Here is a 15,580-nt window from a genome sequence, read left to right as displayed (position 1 = left end):
GTTAGGAACTTTTTCCTAATGTCCAACCTAGACCTCCCTTGCTGCAGTTTAAACCCATTGTTTCTGGTTCTATCCTTAGAGGCTAAGGTGAACAAGTTCTCTCCCTCCTCCTTATGACACCCTTTTAGATACCTGTAAACTGCTATCATGTCCCCTCTCAGTCTTCTCTTTTCCAAACTAAACAAACCCAATTCTTTCAGCCTTCCTTCATAGGTCATGTTCTCAAGACTTTTAATCATTCTTGTTGCTCTTCTTTGGACCCTTTCCAATTTCTCCACATCTTTTTTAAAATGCGGCGCCCAGAACTGGACACAATACTCCAGCTGAGGCCTAACCAGAGCAGAGTAGAGCGGAAAAATGACTTCTCGTGTCTTGCTCACAACACACCTGTTAATACATCCCAGAATCATGTTTGCTTTTTTTGCAACAGCATCACACTGTTGACTCATATTTAGCTTGTGGTCCACTATAACCCCTAGATCCCTTTCTGCCGTACTCCTACCTAGACAGTCTTTTCCTATTCTGTATGTGTGAAATTGATTTTTCCTTCCTAAGTGGAGCACTTTGCATTTGTCTTTGTTAAACTTCATCCTGTTTAACTCAGACCATTTCTCCAATTTGTCCAGATCATTTTGAATTATGACCCTGTCCTCCAAAGCAGTTGCAATCCCTCCCAGTTTGGTATCATCCGCAAACTTAATAAGCGTACTTTCTATACCAATATCTAAGTCGTTGATGAAGATATTGAACAGAGCCTGTCCCAAAACAGACCCCTGCGGTACCCCACTCGTTACGCCTTTCCAGCAGGATTGGGAACCATTAATAACAACTCTCTGAGTACGGTTATCCAGCCAGTTATGCACTCACCTTATAGTAGCCCCATCTAAATTGTATTTGCCTAGTTTATCGATAAGAATATCATGCGAGACCGTATCAAATGCCTTACTAAAGTCTAGGTATACCACATCCATCGCTTCACCCTTATCCACAAGGCTCGTTATCCTATCAAAGAAAGCTATCAGATTGGTTTGACATGATTTGTTCTTCACAAATCCATGCTGGCTGTTCCCTATCACCTTACCACCTTCCAAGTGTTTGCAGATGATTTCCTTAATTACTTGCTCCATTATCTTCCCTGGCACAGAAGTTAAACTAACTGGTCTGTAGTTTCCTGGGTTGTTTTTATTTCCCTTTTTATAGATGGGCACTATATTTGCCCTTTTCCAGTCTTCTGGAATCTATCCCGTCTCCCATGACTTTCCAAAGATAATAGCTAGAGGCTCAGATACCTCCTCTATTAGCTCCTTGAGTATTCTAGGATGCATTTCATCAGGCCCGGGTGACTTGCAGGCATCTAACTTTTCTAAGTGATTTTTAACTTGTTCTTTTTTTATTTTATCCGCTAAACCTACCCCCCTTCCCATTAGTATTCACTATGTTAGGCATTCCTTCAGACTTCTCGGTGAAGACCGAAACAAAGAAGTCATTAAGCATCTCTGCCATTTCCAAGTTTCCTGTTACTGTTTCTCCCTCTTCACTAAGCAGTGGGCCTACCCTGTCTTTGGTCTTCCTCTTGCTTCTAATGTATTGATAAAAAGTCTTCTTGTTTCCTTTTATTCCCGTAGCTAGTTTGAGCTCATTTTGTGCCTTTGCCTTTCTAATCTTGCCCCTGCATTCCTGTGTTGTTTGCCTATATTCATCCTTTGTAATCTGTCCTAGTTTCCATTTTTTATATGACTCCTTTTTATTTTTTAGATCGTGCAAGATCTCGTGGTTAAGCCAAGGTGGTCTTTTGCCACATTTTCTATCTTTCCTAACCAGCGGAATAGCTTGCTTTTGGGCCCTTAATAGTGTCCCTTTGAAAAACTGCCAACTCTCCTCAGTTGTTTTTCCCCTCAGTCTTGATTCCCATGGGACCTTACCTATCAGCTCTCGGAGCTTCCCAAAATCTGCCTTCCTGAAATCCATTGTCTCTATTTTGCTGTCCTCCCTTCTACCCTTCCTTAGAATTGCAAACTCTATGATTTCATGATCACTTTCACCCAGGCTGCCTTCTACTTTCACATTCTCAACGAGTTCCTCCCTATTTGTTAAAATCAAGTCTGGAACAGCTTCCCCCCTAGTAGCTTTTCCAACCTTCTGAAATAAAAAGTTGTCTCCAATGCAGTCCAAGAATTTGTTGGATAGTCTGTGCCCCACTGTGTTATTTTCCCAACATATATCCGGATAGTTGAAGTCCCCCATCACCACCAAATCTTGGGCTTTGGATGGTTTTGTTAGTTGCTTGAAAAAAGCCTCATCCACCTCTTCCACCTGGTTAGGTGGCCTGTAGTAGACTCCTAGCATGACATCTCCCTTGTTTTTTGCCCCTTTTAGCCTAACCCAGAGACTCTCAACACTTCCATCTCCTATGTCCATCTCTACCTCAGTCCAAGTGTGTACATTTTTAATATATAAGGCAACACCTCCTCCCTTTTTCCCCTGTCTATCCTTCCTGAGCAAGCTGTACCCATCCACACCAACATTCCAATCATGTGTATTATCCCACCAAGTTTCAGTGATGCCAACAATGTCATAATTGTATTTATTTATTAGCACTTCCAGTTCTTCCTGCTTATTCCCCATACTTCTCGCATTTATATATAGGCATCTAAGATACTGGTTTGATCTTTCCTCCCAGTTTTGTCCTGACTCTCCTTTCTCTCTGCCAATATAGCCCACACTCCCTCTCGTTTCCGACCCATCTCCCCGGTCTCCATGTTCCCCACTTACCTGTGGGCTTTGCTCACCTGTCCCCGTCGAACCTAGTTTAAAGCCCTCCTCACTAGGTTAGCCAGTCTGTGTCCGAATAGGGTCTTTCCTCTCCTCGAAAGGTGAACGCCATCTCTGCCTAGCAGTCCTTCCTCGAATAGCATCCCGTGGTCTAGGAAGCCAAAGCCCTCCTGGCGACACCATCTTCGCAGCCAGGCATTCACCTCCATGATGCATCTGTCTCTGCCCGGGCCCCTACCTTTGACAGGAAGAATCGAAGAGAATACCACCTGCGCTCCAAACTCCTTCACCCGTACTCCCAGAGCCCTGTAGTCACTCTTGATCCGCTCAGTGTCACACCGCGCAGTATCATTTGTGCCCACATGGATGAGTAGCATGTTGTAGTAGTCAGAGGGCTGGATAATCCTCGACAATGCCTCCGTAACGTCTCGGATACGGGCCCCCGGCAGGCAGCATACCTCCCGAGATGAAATGTCAGGGCGACAGATGGGCGCCTCCGTCCCCCTCAGCAGAGAGTCTCCGACCACCACTACCCTACGTTTCCTATTCGCAGTGGTGGCAGCAGACTTTCTAGCCTTAGGGGTACGAGGCTTCTCCTCCTTTACTGTAGGGAGTGATTCCTTCTTTCCTGTATCAAGGAGAGCATAACAGTTACCTATAACCACGGCAGGAGGGTTTGGAGCAAGGGTGGAGCACTGCCTGCTGCCAGAAGTAACCAGCTGCCAGTGTCCACCCTGAGCCATCTCCTCCTCCACCAGTGGTGTATCAGCAGTCCTGTGTACTGGGACAGCTACCTCAGCTGTCTCCACATGGACACTGTCAAGGAATTGCTCGTGGATTCGGATGCTCCTCAACCTAGCCACCTCCTCCTGTAGCTCTCCCACCTGCTGCCTGAGAGATTCCACCAGCAGGCACCTCTCACATTGGATGGTCCCCGCAGCCTGGATATCAGTAAGTGGAAATTGCAAGTTACAGTCTTTGCAAAACCACACCAGGATCTGGGTAGAGGCATCCATGCTCAGGCGCTCTGTCTGGCTACAGGCACAGGTGGAGGAGACAGTAGCAGTGCTGGCACAGGTGTTGCGGGTCTTCCTAACCATCGTAAGCCTCCCTCTGTCAAACTCCCGTCTGCAGCCCCCTGTCAGCTGAAAGGGTTGTTTAAGCAAACAGTTATGAATGTAGTTGCTTTATAGGTATTAAGGGGAATCAAGAGAAATACAGATGGAACTGGCAAGGGACCCTCGCCCCCTTCCTGCTCCCCTTCCAAACTCCCTTGCGAAACTCCCTGTTAGCAGCCCCTGTTCGCAAACTTCTTTGAGATGATGCATTTGACCATGCACTGTGTGGCAAGGAAAAGATGGCATGGAAAGCCTTCCAGTTAGTGGCAATAAATTTGCTCGGAAACAACAAGGCAGATAACTACAGGTTGTTGGTGGAAAACCCCCTCAAGGCATACAAAAGCCTTGGTTGCAACATGTCACTAAAGATACATTTTTTGTACTCTCATCTAGATTTTTTTCCACCAAACTGCGGAGCAGTGAGCGACGAGCACGGTGAGTGATTTCACCAGGACATTGCAACAATGGAGAAACGCTATCAGGGCAAATGGAGCCCATCAATGCTTGCAGACTATTGCTGGACAGTGACAAGAGATGCTCCATTTAATGAATACAAGAGACAAGCCAAGAAGCGCCGAGTAGACACTGAATAGGACTAAACTATGTACAGAATAGTTTTTTGCCTTTTGTTTCATAATAAATTTTATTTATATAACCCTTTTGCTGATTTTTAAAGTGTTATATAAACAGGACAGGTGAAATATTATCATGTAAAGCAACCATAAACACATGAAAAGACCTAGGTTTACAATTTATGATTAAAACTCTACTATCTACACAATATACATAGACATAAAATGTAAAAACTTAAATATCTTAGAAATAGTAGCCAATCAGTTGTTTTAATTGTCATATTTGAATTCAGCACATCAAAATACATAATAAATAGCACATTTTATCTCTGAAGCAGACGACTTCTCAAAAATTGTAGACCAGTGTTATACTTTGAGTTTTACATGAGGAAAATGCAATTAAAACACAGACACATATTTCAAGGATACACATATTGAATACCATGCTAGACTACACTATGCTAAAAATTATATTTAAAAACTGGCAGATTTACTTTTTAAGTCCTGTACTATCCCTCTATTAATCACCTGCTGCTGCTGCTCAGCTATTGTTGCAGTTTATTTTCAGTCACAGTTGTTACAATTAAAGCTCACTCCTGGCAGCTTCTCTTGCTCTGTCCTTTTGTCCATTAGTTATATCAATGTTGCCCATATTGTGGCTGCTGCTGAAGCTGCCATCTTTGCTATTTTAAGTGCTTTTCTTCAGTGGGGCTCTTCTCAGCATTCTAAGCTCTCTCTCTCCAGCAGTTCTTTCAGCAGCTCTTCTTGCTGACTTCCCATCTCTTCGTCCATCTTCTCCCGATTACCTTCCTCGCCGGGTCTACTGCTTTAGGGCCCATTCCTGTTCCCATTGAAATATGGGAGGTTTGCCATTGACTTCAGTAGGATTATTACTTGGCCCACTTATAGCTGTGGATTCTCTCACCATTCTGACATCATCCCAGTGGAAGTTCAAACCTATACTACTTTATTTTAGTTTTTTGTAATGCTTTGCCTGCTTCTGGTCTGCCTGTACTAGAATGGGATAATCAGCAGCAATTACTCTTATTTAAAAAGAAAGCAGTGGTTTCCCTGCATTTTTAGGGCACAAAGTAGAATAGAAAAATTAGTATGCAAAGATTAATAAACCTCATTGGTTCTCAGTTTGAAAGCTTGGAAAAATACAATTTAAACCAGTTTTAATTATTTATTAACATTTAGTTTTTATTGCAGTAGCACCCAGCTGCCAAGCCAAGACGGGGGAGACACTGTGGTCGGTATTGTACAAATCCCTACAAAGACCACGGGTTAAATCCTAGCTCCACTGAAGTCAATGAGTCTTGCCAGTGATTTCAATGGGGCAAATACATCACTTATGGTTAAGGCTCCATGTTTGTCACAGAGGTCACAGATTCATTGTCACAGATTCACTTCTGCAGCGGCCTGTGCGGCTGGCCTGGGAGCCACCTGAGCAGCTTGGGCAGCCCCTGGGCCGGTCACACTGGCTGCTGTTGGGGCAGTCTCGCCTCACCCCCACTTCCACTCCCCAGCAGCAGGAGCTTGAATGTGGGGAGGGGCCTCAGGGCTGTGGATTGGGGTGTGAGGTGGCGTTTACCTGGGGGGGTTCCCAAAAACGGTGACAGGAACTCTGCTCCCAGCTCCACGTGCTGCCTCTGCCCACAGGCACTGCCCCCGCAGCTCCCATTGGCTGCAGTTCCCAGCAGAACTGGGCTTGGGGCAGAGTGGTGGCAACACGTGGAGCTAGGAGCTGGAGATTGCCACTTCCCAGGAGCTGGGTAGGGAACCTACCCAAGTCCCGCCAACCCCGCCCCCGCCCCACAAGCACCCACGGCAGCCCACCTTGGCCGGGCCCCCCTGAGCACCCATGGCACCCCCCTGAGCTGTCTCCCTCAAGTTTTAGTCAGGGGTATATAGTAAAAGTCATGGACAGGTCATGGGCCATGAATTTTTGTTTACTGCCCATGACCTGTCCATGACTTTTACTAAAAATACCCGTAATTAAAACGTGGCCTTACTTTCTGAATTAGTCCCCACACCTTCTGTTTAAAGTTTAAAGTCTGAAAGAAAACACAAAACCATTCTTCTGCCCCAGACTCTTTTTGGGCACCGACCTTCCTCTTTGGGATCTATCCTCTTTTACAGTAATCTTTAGACCTTCTTCTGAGCTCAGCTTCCAGCACTCCTGGGATCCACTCTCCTCTTTTGTTGACAAGAGTTGGTTGTATCACTTCATAAGGTGATACAACCAACAGTATAGGGAGATCTTACACCCACTGTCTACTACAGATCCCCAGCCCTGGGACTTTAAACAAATGGGCTATCTGACCTACAATTCAAACAGCCCTGTCTTTGCTTCCTAGGTTTGGTCACTGGTCCCTTCCAGGCTGATCTCCTTCCTTTCAATGGAGCGCCCACTCCCAAGTTTGCTCTTGCTGGAGTCTCTCCTTGAAAGACCACAGGCTACCCTCATATCACTTAGCAGGCCTAGCTCTTAGTCACATGATCTCTCCTGCTGGGTGATCCTTATACTCATTCCTTGCACGTGAGACTAAACCTAGCACAGCCTGAAGAGATAGCTCATGGTTTGGCATGGCCTGATTGCCAAAGGAAGGAGTCTCACATATTTTATTTTATTTTTTTAATTTTAAATAGAAGCAATAGGAGGATTGCAAGAAGTGGTCCCCCAAGCAGAATGCAGGAACTCTACCTGCTAGGGCTCTTGAGGGTGTGGGAAGAGGTGGGTCTATGACCTCAGAATAGCCCAGTGCTCCTTGAAGTGGTATAGCAAAGAACATGTGCTCCCTGCTGCACATCTCCTTCAGTATGAACCAATGGCTGAAACCAAAGTTGAGCCCTACCAACTTTGTCATATGTTCTGTCTCCTGAATTCTTAACAGTGATGGAGTCAGACAGCAGTAGTCTGATGTTAGGAGAAGAGTCCTAGACAGGAAAACTGAAAGAGGTTTAATTTCTACCTTTCCAAAGAATCCATTTCAAATAGGCATAAATATATCCTTACTTGCTGAACAAAGGGCAGAGGCACATGGCATTCAGTATGTATTTTGTCCTGTTGATCTGATCTTATCTTTCTAATAAGATTTCAAAAGCCTGAGTCAATGGATTTATTACTTTTAACTATACAAGACATTCAGATAAAGGGCAAGGTAAAATAATACCTGATGGCACTAAGTGCTTTTATGTAAGAATTGAAGGATATGGAAGTGCCTTAATATTTTTCACTTACCTTGTTATGAACTAATGGTGTTACATTCACTTGCTTCTTTTATATAGTCTCACATATTGCAGTCAAGTTTAGGTTCTCTGAGCTCTATTAAAAACTAAACACTTTTGTCAACAGCGGAACAATATGAACTGTATTTTTAGGTGACCCTGTTTTCCTACCCATTCTCTTATGTGAAACATTACTCTGTGTTGGCTATTAGCCATGCCGCCTTCAGAAAACACTCACAATTGATTTCAGTCAGATATTTTTCAGTGCTAAATTGTATGAAATACATCATATTGTTTGTGAAGAAATCTCACCTTTATGATCCCCTTCATTTCTGCCTAATTGTCTAAGATAAGAATAGCTTGCTGTGCCTGAGGGGAAACTTTTCCATTACCACCAAAAAGATAAATGGTAGAAAGCAAAAGGAACCATTACAACCTTCAGGAAAAAAAGCCAAATTGGTCCTCAGAAATTATGTAATGGAGCTGACACATTTAATAGTCTCCAGTACTGTGGCATTTTATATAACATTTTTCATAATGTATAATACAAACAATTATAGATTCTGGCAATAATGTATGGTACTTAGTATATTTTGCTAGCTTTACTTTGTAAGATGCAGGGGTGGGGGGAACTGTTTTACTAATGCCAGTTTTAATGAGTAGAGAAAGGTTACATTTAAGGAAACATAACATTCATTTCAGCATGGTTCTAGTCTTAATCTCTATAATAATTGCACTAATGTCTTTTGATCTACTGTGAAAAATATATAAATTGCTCAGAATGGTAAAGCCAGACGGCTCATTTGATGCTTTAAATATCTGATGAGCTGTGGAGGACAGGGCTGAAGGGAAGATTGATTTTTCAGTACAGAACACAGTCCATAATAACAGCCAATTTCTTACCTGGGATTCATTTAGGTCAGCCACTTCTAAACATATTTTCATTAAGTGCATTGAGCATTGTTGAGGTTTAAAATTTTGGCATCGATTTGACAGGACACTAATTAATGTTACACCTTGAGAAGGGAGTCTGATGCTTTCTGAGTGGCCACACATCATCGCTATGGATAATCAAATGCAGTTAATGCACACTATGAATGGCATATACAAAAATATATATAAGAAAGTGTATTGATTGTCAGCGTCCCAATGATTTACTTTGGGATACCATTCCAAATGAATGGAAAAAAACAATGACGCCATATCCAGAAATAATGTATATTCTAGCTAAACGAGGCTCCAATTCAGGAAAGCACTTAAGCATGTGCTTAAATTGATCCATATTCAGGAAAGCATTTAAGAACATGCTTAAGTTCCACTGATTTCAAAAAGATTTAATCACATGCTTAAAGTTAAGTTCATGCTTAAATGTCATCCTCAACAGAGGCCATGAACTGGGATCCTAATTTATAGCTATTTCTAAAAAGTCCCTCTCTGGGATTTATGGGAGTCAAATAAGTGACAATTCAGATGTGTTTGCTCATAATTCTTTCAGAAAGTCATTAATCAACATCTCTTTTCAAAGACTATAAAAAGAAACCTGTACCTCACTAATACTCATATATTCAGTAACACTGTTACATTTTCATTATTAATATTTATGGTTCCTGGATAGACATTTGTGATTAATATATTGGCCATATTGATTCTAAGGCCCTGTCTACACTGGCAAGTTTCTGCGCAGTAAAGCAGCTTTATGCATTGTAACTCCCAAGGTGTACACACTGCCAAGCCACTTAGTGCGCAGAAACTGTGCAGTTGCAGCGCTGTGAAAAAAAAACCACCCCGATGAGAGGCGTACAGCTTTCTGCGCTGGGGGTCCAGCGCTGCGGTGCCAGTGTAGACACCCTGGTTGATTACAGTGCTGCGATTGGCTTCCGGGAGGTGTGCCACAATGTCTGTTCTTGCCTCTTTGGGGGTAGTCCCTGAATCTTTGTATATGTGTGGAGAGCATTTAGCACAGTGGGTGCTACCTAAATAGATTAGAGTAGAATCAAAATAATAATATTCACAGATAATCAATTACTTCCTAACATGGGAGAAAACACTGTTTTATGAATACTTTACAACCAGAAGCCAGCAAACTCATTAGCAATGGAATAGCTATTTTGAATTACAAAAAACTAATACTTTTCAAATCCTGCTGAGGTGAAGTGTGTGCGAGAGAGAGGCAATGTGTGTGACTAATTAATCACAAATAAACTGGTGGGTGTCACTTGATTTTATTTGGATCTATTGAACTGCAGTAACTCAGGTGCCTACCCATTCTGCAAACTTTCCATGCACAGAACTCCCTTTGACGTTAATGGGAATTCTCAATATGTTAAACCTGGAGGCTAGGGGTCATATAGACCAAATGTAATCGCAAACATTGCTTTAATTGTAAACTCTGAGGCAGGAGCTGTTCTTCACGTTTAACTACACCTAGTGCAATCGGCCTCTTATTCTAATTGCAGCCTCTTAATGTTACTGCAAAATAAATTTTATATTAATAATCAATACATTAGTTTACTATGGGCAGCATGCATGTTATATTTAGGGGTTTTCCCCCCACCCCTCCAGTTTGTTTTGATCACCACCTTTCCAACACGTAATGGACATGTTCAGCCAGAACACTTTCATTAGTATGGAAAGGTGCTGGAAAGTAATTGTATTAATCCTCCTTTCAAACACAGTTATAGAGGGTAGCTAGTCGTATAAAGATCATTTTTTGTAGCATAACCCATCTTTTCTATATTTATACTCTAGGATGACAGCAGTGAGAAAGGAGGTGACGTGGTGAAGGCCTAGCACACTACATCGTTCAACCAACTTTTGGCCTCAACTAGAAAAATTTTTTTCAAGGTGAGAGGTATAGAAAGTGAACTTTTATGCTGATTCTACAATACTTCAAGTCTTCCCTAAAGCACAGACTTCAGTTCCAATGGTTTAGTGATACTATCCATCAGAGAGTTCAGGCTCTGTAATATATTTTACACCAGTCACTAGGCTGGACTCAGGCACAAATATATCATCTTGATATTGCTTTATAGCTGTTGCCAGTTTTATATTTATGTATATATTTATGTATTTATTGGGAGAGGATGTGTTGAATTTCTGCCAATGAATAATATATAAAATATAGCAAATGGAGCTTAAAGGAAACAGACATATGAAGTAACGGCATTGAAATAGTCATCTACGGATAGTAAAATTAATTGTCAGCTTGAGCACCAGCTTAGTTTTATAGGACACTTACCAAGTTATTAGCTGCTCGTATCCCTTCGGATACTTCTGAGCTTTGAATTGTCACCATCTCTCTGACCAGGCTTGCTGCCCTCTGTCTCCCTAGCCCCATAGACTTTGTCTTTTGAGATTACACATTCTCATTTTTCAGTATTAAAAATAACTTCTCAGAAAGGATTAAATGTCAGGCAGTTTTAACAGTTACTGCATGAGATCTTGTTTCAGCAAGATACCTAAGCATGAGGGAGAATATCATATGAAGATTATGTCTTCTCCCCTATCTCTGCACACCCATAACTTCAGTTACTCCACTTCTCTGCCTGGATTCTGAACCCTGTGGAGTGTCAGAGCAGCATATGTCTGCATGAGAAGCAATGCCATGGTGGAGGGGAGATCCAAACGTGCGGTTCATGCTGCGTGTGTATTGGGGAGGGGAGGAGGGGTACAGGAGGGGGCAAATGTGGGAAATGATTCAGACCACTTTGATCCAGAGAACCCATGAACATCTTATTTCCTAACAACATCTCAGAAGTAAGTTTTCGAATAAAACACCCAGTTATCATTCAACAAAACAAACATTGTTACAAGTGGCCCCATTTAATATTAAATATGGAAAACACTTATCCAATCTGTTTTTCATGCTACTAATGCATTTAGTAAATAAGTACCTTAAACTAGTCCCAGAAAAGTAACAATTTACAAACAGTAAATTGTCTCCCTGTCACTAAACTTATATAACCAACCCAGATGAAAAGAAAAGAAAAAAATAATTGTAAAGCTGAACTACTACTAACTCTTCCAAATCAACTAACATGGAAACTCCCTTGTTTTATTCATATTGTGAAACCCAATGTCATTCTCCTTCAAAAATGAACTGCCCTATCCCTAATGTTGGTTTCTGTTCATCTGAAAATGTTATGTATGGCAGGATTGTTTTCCAGAAGAATTAGCAATAAGGAACTTTTGTTCTTCCACATCCCTCTGTTGCAATCTTTTTCGAAGATTGGGAATTCAAGGCCACCCCAAATGGAATGTTGATTTTCAAGTTAGAGTAACTTGATTGCAAAATGATCAGGAGGCTGGGGCACATGACTTACGAGGGGAGGCTGAGGGAACTGGGCTTGTTTAGTCTGCAGAAGAGTGAGGGGGGATTTGATAGCAGCCTTCAACTACCTTCAACATCTATTGCCAGAGGGTGACCTGGTCTATTGTGTTAAAAATTAAAGTTTGCTAGCAGTAATGTTAATGTACATATTGACTTTATTGCTGCAGCTTCCTAAAACTCTGCATTAGTGTTTCATTTCAACACCAGCCTGAAAATGAAGAATGAGAAATGAATTAACTGGAACTCTCACGTTATTGGAAAGCAAAATATAGTTGATGCTGGTTTATAAGTTGCAAGGAAATCAGAAATAAAAACTGGTTTATTGCAAGGAATCAGTTGCATTAGGCAGGCTGAGAGCCTAATGGGAGCTGTCCACATCTGGAATGATTGGAGCAGATTGAACTGTGACAATTGGAGGTATGACAATCTTGGGGATCTGCCTCACTGAGTTGGGGGAAAGAATGTCTGTCTGCTAGATAATATAACATTAATACATATCATGAACTTAAAGTAAACTTTTTCTGAATCAAATGTTAGCATGTAATAATGACATGGCTTTATTTTTTAAATTGCCTTGATAATCCTGACCCAATTATGCTGAAAGATGAGCTAATTAGTTATGTTAAATCTAGTAAACTGAAGGGAAGTATCCTGAATATACATCATTTAGCATAATCTGAGATGTTAACTGATTTGCCCAAGGTCACAAAAGTACTGAGTGGCAGAACTGGGAATGGAATCCAGATCTTGTGACTCGTAGTGTGGTGTCCTATAAGTTGAGTCCAGAATATATAAGAAATAATAAAGTGCATGGAAGAAAGAAAGAGAAGACAAGAGGGTTGGATTCCTACAGGAATTCTGGAGAAAGACAAGCAATACAAAGAAAAATTGTAATAAATGAGATTGGGTGAAGAGATGTGAAAAGCAAGCTGGAATAGGATAAATGAAAGCCATAACAAAAGGTTAGATAAAATGTTTATTTTATTTACTGGCAGGAGATCATATATAAATGTAACAAAATTAATGTATTGTAGAATGCCAACTTTATTCCATCCATCTATCACTACAGCTGTATTGTAATACATGCTGTAGAATCACAGAGATTTATTGAAACACTACATGTAACAACTCCAACACACACACAGTCAGGACTGAACTTCCTAGTGAACCTCCCAGGTCAGATCCAACCACATAACATACAACAACTTAACACTAATATAAAGCTGCAGTACCATCTATTGATAGAGGTGAGGTCTGGGTTGGTCCTTACCACCCTTCCCCACCACTTAGATAAGAATATAAAAGAGTAACTACTAGAAATCCAGATAGGATGCCATCCACACAGGTTTACATGTTGGTCTGCCTGGTTGAGTCTTCTATTCCTCCATGAAGACAATGCTTCTAGATGGTTCTAGATTATCAGTAATGAATGGTTCATGTCTTCCAGATTAGGTCTATCCATTTTGAACAGACTGGAAGTTGAAGACTTCAGTATGCTGAGGTCCTAAGGACACACCGGCAATTCCTCTTCCAAACTGGCATCACATTACAAGCTACAGGAACTTTGCTAGAGTATCTCCAAATCCTCTCTGCACCCCTCTGGGATGGTGGTTTAGTATCCTTGGCATTTGCCTTCCTCTATCTTTCAATGAATTTGTGCACCAGTTCTCAATGCAATACAAATGGGCAAGCTCTTGGTTTGTGTCAGCAAGGATAAGTTGTTTAGTACTTTAATTACCATGTAAGGTTCCCTTCCCAAAAGGAATAAGTTTGGGATTTTTCCAGGCTGCTTTTTCCAGTTGTGTAGACACACCTTTTCTCCTTCTTGGATGGGCACATGTCACAGATCCTAGTGAGCACCTCCTTCCGTCTACCCGCTGGGACTGAAGTGAGGGGAATCCAAGCCTCAGATGCTTTGTATCCCTTGGGTGTTTCAAACTCCTACAACCCGAACAGATTCCAGCCATTGCCCCAATCTCAAGGGCCCCTAGGCAGATTTAGGGCATAGACCTTCCATCTGGGTGTCCCCCCATCTCCCCGAGTTTTGGAACCCACTATCCAACCCCTCTGGGCACAGAGCCGACCCTTCAGACTCCCTGGTACTTAGACACACTCCTTTCCCAGAGCTCCACCCTAGGGGTGTGAAGCTTCTGGTTACAATTTAACTTTCTCAGGGGTAAGCAGTTGTTGTGAAGCAATCACACATACTTTGCCCAAACAAACACATTTACACTCTTTTATACTTAATCATGTAAAGTGCAGGAGAGTACAGATTGCATAAAACAATAAAACATCCTAAATACAGTGTCCTTCACTAGCTCACCCTTTCCTTGGGGGATCATCTGTGATCTGTCAGGCAAGCAATGCCCCCTTGCCTACTCTGCCCCTGCAGCAGCCTCCCTCATCTTAGTCTGGTGCAAAATGGCTCTCCTTCACAGACTGCAGAAAATGGCCCATGAACAGACCAGCCTTTGACTTTTTAAAACCTTCAATGCCCTGGGTCAGGTGACACCTTTACCATCTTCCCCACATGAGTACTGTGACAGTGTACCCCATAAGGCTTTATGGGGAAGGGGTGCTTATAAATGTATGTATGACATAACTGGAATATGTTTTGTGCTGCCTATGCCATGTAACATATCTCCGTAAGGGTTGTGATCTACTATATCTATTCATCCTATTTGTACGTATATATCATTTTCTACTCGAGCTTAAGAATATGGGCTGTATGCTTGCCTGATTTCTAAGTAAGCTTTGTGAGGCATGTGGTCAGCTTCTTTAGGAAGGAATTTGCTAGGTTAAGTACCTGATCAGGAGACACTTAGGGAACAATGCATCTTGGAATGCTCCAATCCACATGAGAAGTCTTCCTGGAGACATGCAAGATGCCATGTGGACAATGCAAAGACCGAGTCATGCAGGGGCATGTGACTTGCCCAGGTGACTCCAAAACTCCATCTTGGAGCTGGGCTTTGCATAGGAGGGAGGTCTCCACCCACAAGAGAGAGTCTACTTAAACCTGTGGGAGACCCCTCCATTTTGTCTTCAGCTGGCTAAAGAAGGAGCCTCTCCACCCCCCCCAGGATACTTGAAGGAGACTAAAACAAAGGACAGTAACTACAGGGGGTGTGAGTGATTGCTGGACCCAGGCTAAAAGGAGCTTAGCCTGTAAAAGGGAGCACTCTGGAACTGGTGAGGAAATTATCTGTATTCAGTTTGATTAAGCATAGATCTGCGCATTTTATTTTATTTTGCTTGGTGACTTACTTTGTTCTGTCTGTTACTACTTTGAACCACTTAAATCCTACTGTCTGTATTTAATAAAATCACTTTTTATTTAGTAATTTACTCAGAGTATGTATTAATATCTGGGGAAGCAAACAACTGTGCATATCTCTCTATCAGTGTTATAGAGGGCGAACAATTTATGAGTTTGCCCTGCATAAGCTTTATACAGGGTAAAACGGATTTATTTGGGTTTAGACTCCATTGGGAGTTGAGCATCTGAGTGCTAAAGACAAGCGCACTTCTGTGAGCTGTTTTTAGGTTCCTCTGCA

The 15,580-nt window shown here is 42.1% G+C and overlaps 2 long non-coding RNA genes across 3 annotated transcripts in view; one reads left to right on the top strand and one right to left on the bottom strand.

Moving 5' to 3' along the window:
* The window catches only part of LOC135983771 (uncharacterized), a 165,860-nt gene that overhangs the window by 114,032 nt on the left and 36,248 nt on the right, over positions 1-15,580 (bottom strand). The gene's annotated exons all lie outside the window — the stretch shown is intronic.
* LOC135984144 (uncharacterized) lies at positions 12,071-15,371 on the top strand. The gene is made up of 2 exons (XR_010602051.1): positions 12,071-12,440; positions 13,471-15,371. It is a non-coding gene; the product is annotated as an uncharacterized LOC135984144 (long non-coding RNA).

This window comes from Chrysemys picta, chromosome 5 (assembly GCF_011386835.1).
Source record: "Chrysemys picta bellii isolate R12L10 chromosome 5, ASM1138683v2, whole genome shotgun sequence".
Lineage (NCBI taxonomy): Eukaryota > Metazoa > Chordata > Testudines > Emydidae > Chrysemys > Chrysemys picta.
Note: the sequence above shows the minus strand (reverse complement) of the source record. Positions and strands in the feature narration are given on the sequence as shown.